The sequence below is a fragment of the Loxodonta africana genome, chromosome 11 (genome assembly GCF_030014295.1).
Source record: "Loxodonta africana isolate mLoxAfr1 chromosome 11, mLoxAfr1.hap2, whole genome shotgun sequence".
NCBI lineage: Eukaryota > Metazoa > Chordata > Mammalia > Proboscidea > Elephantidae > Loxodonta > Loxodonta africana.
This window is the reverse complement of record NC_087352.1, coordinates 10,097,965-10,106,997: the sequence shown is the minus strand read 5'-3', so window position 1 is coordinate 10,106,997 and position 9,033 is coordinate 10,097,965. Positions and strand designations below refer to the sequence as shown.

The following is a 9,033-nucleotide window of genomic DNA, read 5'->3' as shown; positions in this document are numbered from 1 at the left end:
ATCTTTAACCTCTGCCTCATAGGAATCAGCTTTGTGCTAATCCTTACAAAACTAGTCTATAGAACAAATGGTCCTCAAAAATTACTGCCTCAATAAACAAACTATGGCACATATGCACAATGGAATACTACGCAATGATAAAGAACAATGATGAATCTGTGAAGCATCTCACGACATCGATGAATCTGGAGGGCATTTTGCTGAGTGAAATAAGTCAATCACAAAGGGACAAATATTATACGAGGTCACTACTATAAAAACTCAGGAAAAGGTTTACAAACAAAAAGAAACAACCTTTGATGGTTACGAGGGAGAGGACAGTGAGGAGGGAAAAACACTAAATAGATGATAGATTAGTGTAACTTTGGTGAAGGGTAACACAATACACAATACTGGGGAAGCCAGCACAACTTGTATAAGACAAGGTCGCTGAAGCTGCACAGACACATCCAAGCTCCCTGAGGGACTGAATTACTTGGTTGAGGGCTGTGGGGACCATGGTCTTAGGGAACATCTACCTCAATTGGCATAACATAGTTTATAAAGAAAATGTTCTACATTCTTTGGTGAGTAGTGCCTGGGGTCTTAAAAGCTTGTGAGCGGTCATCTAAGATGACTCCACTGGTCTCATTCCATCTGGAGCAAGGGAAAATGAAGAAAACCAAAGACACAAGGGAAAGATTAGTCCAAGGGACTAATGGACCACAACTACCACAGCCTCCACCAGACTGAGTCTAGCACAACTAGATGGTGCCCAGCTACCACCACCAACTGCTCTGACAGGGATCACAATAGAGGGTCCTGGAAAGAGCTGGAGAAAAATATAAAACAAAAGTCTAACTCTCAAAAAAAAAAAAAAAAAGACCAGACTTACTGGGCTGACAGAGACTGGAGAAATCCTGAGAGTATGATCTCCAGACACCATTTTAGCTCAATACTGAAGTCACTCTTGAGGTTCACCCTTCAGCCAAAGATTAGGTAGGCCAATAAAACAAAACAACACTAAATGGGCACACCAGCCCAGGGGCAAGGACAAGAAGGCAGGAAGGGACAGGAAAGCTGGTAAAGGGGAACCCAAGGTCTAGAAGTGGAGAGAGTTGAAATGTAGTGGAGTTCCAACCAATGTAACAAAACAATATGTGTATTGTTTAATGAGAAACTAGTTCTGTAAACCTTCATCTAAAGTACAGTTAAAAAAAAAAAAAGAACCACAGCCTCAGCTACCCTGAGACTAGAAGAACTAGATGGTGCTGGCTACTATTACTAACCCTTCTGTTCTGGGCCACAATAGATGGACCCTGATAGAATGGGAGAAAAATGTGGAACACAACCTCAAATTCCTTAAAAAAAAGAAAAAACAGACCTAATGGACAGGTTGAGACTGGAGGACTCCCTGAGACTACTGCCCTGATATATTCTTTGAACCTTGAGCAGAAACTAGCACCTGAGGTCACCTTTTAGCTAAGTAACAGATTTGCTCACAAAATAAACAATATTATTCGTGAGTACTGTGCCCCTTTAAAAAAAAAATCATGTATATGAGACCAAACGATCAATAACTACTTTAAAACAAAGGTGAGAATGTGAAGGGGTAGGGAAACTAGATTAATAGGAACAGAATAACAACAACAGAAATAATGAGATGTTCACTCACGGTGAAGAATGTAACCCATTTCACAGGACAATTCAATTGGAAAATGATGGAATAATTAAAAAAACGAACGTTTCACAATGGTAAATGAACAACTGAAAACTTCAAATTATGTGTATACAATGGATACAGTAAGTTATACAAGTATATGTAGAAAGGAACATGAGGAAATACAAACAGCTAATTAGTAACAGAGTAGTAAAGTGTGAGAACTGTTCATGCCTATTCCTTCTTTTATACTTATGTTTGAGAAGAAGAAAAAAAAGATAATAGAAAAACTAAAAAATTCAAAGTCAGTCAAAAACAGACAAACCAAGCACCTAGCAAAAAAAAACAGGTCTGCAAATGTCTGTTGTTTTCTTTGAGGTTCTGAAAAAAAGGGAAAACCAAACATCCAATCTGCTTAGTGAGAAGGAATTTTAAGAGTGAAAAGGTAAGCCTCGCTCACCATGAAAATGCTCATTTTTCTTCCTACTTCTGATGTTGTTCACAGTCCTGAGATACAGAGTCCTGGGAACGCTGAAATAGGGAAGGGGAAAGAAGACATAAAAAGGTGGCTCACCTTCACGAACACCCAGACCCAGTGCCACCTTCATGAATGCATATTGTAAATTAACCCCTTCACCTGAGTGGCTGCAGCTGCATGTGGCCTGATGTGCAGAGCATGATGTGGACACCAGATGTCCCTGACCCCTTTCAGTCCCGGTTCTGTGAACACTCTGCACAGCTACACACGATGGCCCCCTCACCAGTGTTGCCTTTTGGCCCCCAAGATAGCAACTGTGATTCTGGTACAATAGTATCTCAAACAATATAACATACTGACTAAGAGTCAGCTCTGGGGTCGATATATATGTGGGTTCAAATCCTGGTACAGCTTCTTACTAGCTGTATCATCTTGGACAAATTAATCAGAATTCTTTGATCAATTCTGTCACCTGAAAAACAGGAAGTAAAAGAGTCCCCACTAACGAGACTGTGGCAAGGTGGAAAACTCTTAGAACTTTATCAGGGTTCTTATTTCTTTGTAGCTATAGAAACAAAAAAAAAAAAACCAAACCCAGTGCCGTCAATTCCGACTCATAGCGACCCTACAGGACAGAGTAGAGCTGCCCCGTAGTTTCCAAGGAGCGCCTGGTGGATTCGAACTGCCGACCTTTTGGTTACCAGCCGTAGCACTTAACCACTGTGCCACCAGGGTTTCCCAGCTATAGAAAAGCACAAGCTACTCTGCAGCAGGCAGTTATCCTCAGAGATTTCGTTTCCACCGAAGTAACATGGTCAGAAACATGGACTTCTAACGTGGCTGCTGCCTAGTGAAGGTCCCCAGTGTCCTCTGAAAACTCTGTCAAACGGCTTGTCTGTGTTCCCTAATGCTGTTGCCTTAACAATAATATTTAAATTGGCATAGATAATCATTTTCTGAAAGATGTGAAAACAATTGAGTTTCTGTCATTAAGCAGAAAGGTCCTAAAGAAGCCTATTTATCACCATAAAAAGGTGCAGCACAAATGCCGGCAAATCTTATAGCATCCCTGAATGTTTTCAACTAAGGTTACGCATTTCTTTAATGGAATTAATTGAAACATGGAAAAATAAAACAGATCAACCTGCTTGGAGGAAAAAAAAAAAATTAACTTTTTGTTTTTATTAAATACAAGATTCTGGGAAAAAAAAAAAAAAGTTTGATGAAGCCGCTTTAGAAAATAGTTTGTCAGTTTCTCAAAAAGTTAAACATGAAATTACCGTACAACCTTGCGATTTCCTGCGTAGGTATCTACCCGGGAGAATGAAACACACGTCTACTTGAAGACTTATCCATATGAAGCCTTGCATGTGTACGCACCCCGTAGGGTTTCTGAGGCTGTAAATCTCTGTGGAAGCTGACCGCCACATTCTTCTCCCATGGAGCCACTGGTGGTCTTGAACTGCTGACCTTTCAGTTAGCAGTCAATTGCTTTAACCACTGTGCCACCAGGGCTCCTTAACTGTATTTTCATAACAGCTTTAATCATAAAAGCGCAAAGCTGAAAACCAGAGTGGGTTCTGAGTCCACAATGATATAAGATTTAAACTTGAAAGAATAAATAAATAGGGGAAAAGAAGTTGGTCTTTACAGTAGAATGCCCAATAATTAACATATCTTCCCCAAAGTTATTACCTACAAAAAGTATTACAGTACCTTTTCAGTAGAGAATTTTGACAGGCATGTGAACAAATTGAGATCAGCAATACTGGGAGAAACCCACATCACTGGCCTCTTGACATGTTGCGCTGGAAGGACTCCTCACCGCTTCTGTGGTATCGCTGCCAATACGCGTCATCTGAACTGAAACACGAAAAATACCAGATAAACCCCAAATGAAGGCCTTTCCTTAAATCGCTCGCCTGTACTTTTCAAAAACAACAAGAACAAAAAAAAAAAAAAACAACAAAGAAAGACTGAAGAATTATTCTAGGTGAAAGGAGAGTACAGAAACATGAGAACTAAAGGTAATGTATACATCAGACCCTGAACTAAGAGGAAAACCTTTATGGAAGACTTATTTTGGGACAAAAGAACAAATTTAAATATGAACTGTGCATTAGGTAACAGTATGTTATCTGTTACTTATTATTATCTAAGAGATAACAGTATTAACTGCTTTTATCTAATATATGTATTTAAATAAAAATAATATTTTTTATTTATATTTATGTATTTAAAAGCATCCAGTATATTATGCGATCACATACTGGTGGTTTAACAGTAGAATTCTTGCCTTCCACGCAAAAGACCTGGGTTTGACTTCCAGGAAATGCACCTCATGCAAAGATGCCACTCTATGACGCTGAACAGGGATCAGCAGACCTTCCAGACCTTCCAGACTAAGACTGACTAAAAAGAAAGGTCTGGCAATTTGCTTCTGAAAATCAGCCAATGAAAACCCTGTGGATCACTATGGAATACTCTCAGATCCACAACCGATCCACAGCGCGGCACAGGACCAGGCAGCGTTTCATTCTGCTGAGCAGGGGTCAACATGAGCCTGGCCCAACTCTAAGGCAGCTAACAACATACTGTGCTAAAACCCTAAACTAGCCCCTCTTACCTTTTACAGAGCCACCCCATGATATCCTCTGTTGTCTGCAGGCTTTCGTGCTGCAGCAAGCTAAGTAATCTGTCCTTGGTTACAGGTGGTGAGGTTTCCATACCAGGAGGCCTGGAAGGTAGAGCCTCTGCCCAGGCTAGAGAAGCCTACACCCAGAATCCAGACAGCACGGGCAACACCCAGTCTGAGGGGGGCGCCATCACCCAGATGGTCTGGGAGCAAGACAGGATTGTTTTCAAGCTTTGACAGCTACTGTAATTTCTTCTGCTGGGTTTCGGACTTACTTGGTTCCTGTTATTCCTTCTTTAACCAATTACTACCATCTATAATTGAAATGTCTGCCTTGTTCCTGTTCCATCATTGTACTCTAGAATAACTTACATTCCAGATTTCAGAGGTAGAAGAATTTTGCCCCAGGATGGACTATGCCTAAAGTCTCACCTCGACTTTATTCAGACGATTCAAAAGATAACATTTTAGACTTAGAGTTGATTTAAGACTTTTGCGATAATGTGATGAAGTAAAGGTTGTTTTGCATGTGGGAAGGACATGAATTTTGGGGTAGAATGTTATGGATGGGACTGTATCCCCCCAAAATATGTGCTGTAAATCCTAACCACTATCAAAAAAAAAAAAAAAACCCGTCGCCATTGAGTCAATTCTGATTCATACATGTGGTTATAATTCCATTTGGGAATAAGTTTTCTTTGTTTTATTAATGAGACAGTATTAGTGCATGGTAGGGTGTATCTTAAGCCAAACACTATATACTATGCTAAATCCCTACAACCAGCCCTTCTTAAGTGTCTCTTACAAAGGTATCCCATCATTCCCCACTATGTGGGTTTCCCCACTGCAGAAAGCTAAAAAGACCTTTTTTTTTTTTTTAATAATTTTTACTGTGCTTTAAGTGAAAGTTTACAAATCAAGTCAGTCTCTCACATAAAAACCCATATATACCTTGCTACACACTCCCAGTTACTCTCCCCCTAATGAGACAGCCTGCTCTCTCCCTCCACTCTCTCTTTTCGTGTCCTTTTCGCGAGCTTCTAACCCCCTCCACCCTCTCATCTCCCCTCCAGGCAGGAGATGCCAACATAGAAAAAGACCTGTCTTTGATTATAGGTATATTCCTGATGGTACTTGGCCGACGGTCATCAACAAAACAAAGAACCAAAATGTTAACAACTGGTGAATCTGGGTATAGGGTATATGAAAGTTCCTGATGCTCTTTTTGCAACTTTTCCAAAGCTTTGAAATAATATAAAACATTAAGAAAAATCAGAAAGTAGTCTTACTGATTACAACAGTAATGAAAATAATAGTGAGGATGATGATGATAATATATAGCAGTCCCTTTGTGTATTCTTTCTTGGAGGTGTTTGGACACTTCTATAGTTAAAAAAGATGAGGGGAAAAACATTATGGGAAGTTTAACTTTTGTTTACCGTTTATATATAAATGAATATACAAATATCCACAAACAACCACTGTACAGAAATACATCTCAAACTTTACAGTTGCTATCTTTATATTCTCTGCTTATTTCTGTATTTTCTAAATTGTCCACTATCACATGGTTATATAAGAATACAGGACAGCTTTTCCACTAGGCCGTCCCGCTCCAGTGAGGGCCTTACACAGCCACGGCGCAGCAGGAATGGGATGGTCCTGAAGCACCACTTCCAGAAGGACAGGCAGCAGCATATGGCTACACGGTTCAATCGGCCAGTGCGGAAGAGCAGCAGACAAAGCCCAACAAGCAAAAGCCCCCAGCACCACCCCATTCCCTGCATCCTGACCTATCCACCCACAGTGTGGTGCCACACAGTGCGGTGTCACACCAAAGGCTGAGCTGCCTGGGGCTTCAGCCTGGATGAGCTGAAGGTGGCCGGCATCCACAACAAGATGGACCATCGGGATCTCTGTGGATCCGTGAGGTGGAACAAGTCCACGGAGTCCCTGCAGGCCAACGAACAGCGGCGGAAGAAGTACCGCTCCAAGCTCACCCTCTCTCCCTGGAAGCCATCCTTACCCCGAAGAAGCGAGACTGCTCTACTGAGGAACTCAAATCGGGCACTCAGCTGATGTCTACAAGAAGGAGAAATTCCAGGTCACCATGCAGGAAGGTGAAGACTTCATGGCATTTACCAGTCTCCGCATGGCCTGCACCATGATTGGCCTTTGGGATCCACACAAAGAGGGCCAAGGAGGATACAGAAGGGGACACAGAGAAGAAAAAGTAAAGCCCTATCAGGGACCTTTAATAAAAGAGCAGTGAAGCTGCCTCAGGAAAAAAAAAAAATCTTTGGAATCAAATGAAATATTTGAGAATGGTATTTAAAAGCTCATGAAAAAGCTCTAGCCAGCTTGGCCCTGCTTTGAAGATAAAATCACTTGATTGCAGCCAGTTCTCTGTGGCTCATGGAGAATATATCTGAGACATAATGAGCTCGGACTCAGGTCTCAGATTGCTGAGGTTCCAACAGCAGCTCCACCTCCTACTAGTTGAGTGACTATGGGTAAATCATCTTTAAAATAAAGAAAAAAAGCAGAAGCACTTCACAGAGCCACGACATGGAATCATGTAGTGTTAAAAATAACCAAAACTCAAAGAAATTGAAACATAAGGTTTGTTCTGAGCAGTTAGTTATTGTGTAAGCATATAAAGAGAACACTTTGATTCCAGAAAAAGTAAATGGCTTGAAGTCAGTCAGTTACAGAAGAGGAGAGAGAAGAGTAAAACATTGACCACTGGCCAATCTCAACATCTGACTCAACTCTGGCCTCCTCTTTTACTGAGATCAAATGATATCAGATCACAAAAGTGGTCTCAGGCCTTCCACTCACCTTTAGCCATGCCTTTTGAAATTCACACTTAGTAAGCCTGGCTTAGGAAAATGAAAGAAAAGATCAGCAACCCTGGGTAAAAGAAAAGACACTGGCAGAATGAAATTTGGTTGGGGATTTCTTTACAGTGAATATTTGGTTTCAGGGGTAAGAAAACCTTAAAATCAAAGTGAGACGTCTGTTATTAATTTTTCTGTTTGACAATACTAATTTGTATAAAACTCTTAGAATGGAACTTAGCAATTAAATCTTAACCCATGCGAGTGCATGTCACACACTGTACAATACACGTGAGAATCTTTACGGACAAAGAACCGCACATTCTCATCACATGGGGCTCTCCATCCAAGGGGCTCTCCATCCAGTTGCCAAGGAGTTGCTACCTCCACCGCCCTGCAGTCTTTTTGGAAAACTAGGGGCTGGTGAAAGAAAGGAGGCTGTGAATTACAATGATTGCTCACTGTCCCCTACCCACCACAGTTCATTCTTCTCACGCTGACCAGCTGGAAGCAACCCCCTCCTTCCTAAAAGAGATCAGAGGGGATCCAGGAAGATCCCACTTCCTGCAGGACTCAGGAGATAAGGGCCAGGACCACTGCAGTTGGAGCTCTGACTGTATCCCTGATTCAAAGTGTTAGAACAATAAATAACAAAGAAATGAAAACATACAGGGTTCATTCCAGCAGTTTATCTCTTTCACACAGAAGACCCCTCTGTTTATACAACAGGAGAGTCTAATGTGGGGCAGTTACGCTGAGGAACTTCTAAAAAAATTCTGGTTAAAATATACACATAAAAACATTTGACAATACACCAACCACCACATTTACAATTCACTGTCATTGATCAGGTCTTATAACGAAGTTTTTAAGGAGAAAAGGAGGAAATAAAATAGAAAAAATTCATCTGGCTAATCTTGCCTGATTGTTCAAACCATGCCCCCTTTCTGAGATCACCTGGCAGCCGGATACTAAGTTGTCTCTGGCCTGGCCAACCCCCCAGTCATTTGCACAATTCCTCAGGTATACTCTGGAGATTTTAAAACAATAAAGCACCTCAATTGCTCAGGAAACTCCAAAGGGCTAACTTGTCCTTTTCGGTGTACTTAAAATTCTTTGTACAAACATTAAAGGAGGTTTTGGTTAACTTACGTTTTATCACAAAGGGGTTTACGAAGGAACACTGTGTCCATCTGGGCCTCAGTTTCCTAATTATTAACAGGGACCCTAGAATAGCGCTTCCCAGGAAATGAAATACCAGTAGTAACAACCAGAAGGTCGCCAAGAGTCGGTAATCAATTCGTTGTCTGCAATGTGTTTTTATGGGTAACGAGCTATGACCATTCATCACCTGCCAGGAATGTTTTTAAGGCTTTTATTTATACTACGTCTTTTAATTCCCAAAAATAATTCTATTATGAAATTACTTGTTGTTTGCGGA

General features: G+C 41.0%; 1 pseudogene; it reads left to right on the top strand.

Annotated features, from left to right (window-relative positions):
• Positions 1-5,906: 5,906 nt before the first annotated feature.
• On the top strand, positions 5,907-7,450 carry LOC111749535 (large ribosomal subunit protein eL13-like; annotated as a pseudogene).
• The last annotated feature ends 1,583 nt before the right edge of the window (positions 7,451-9,033 follow it).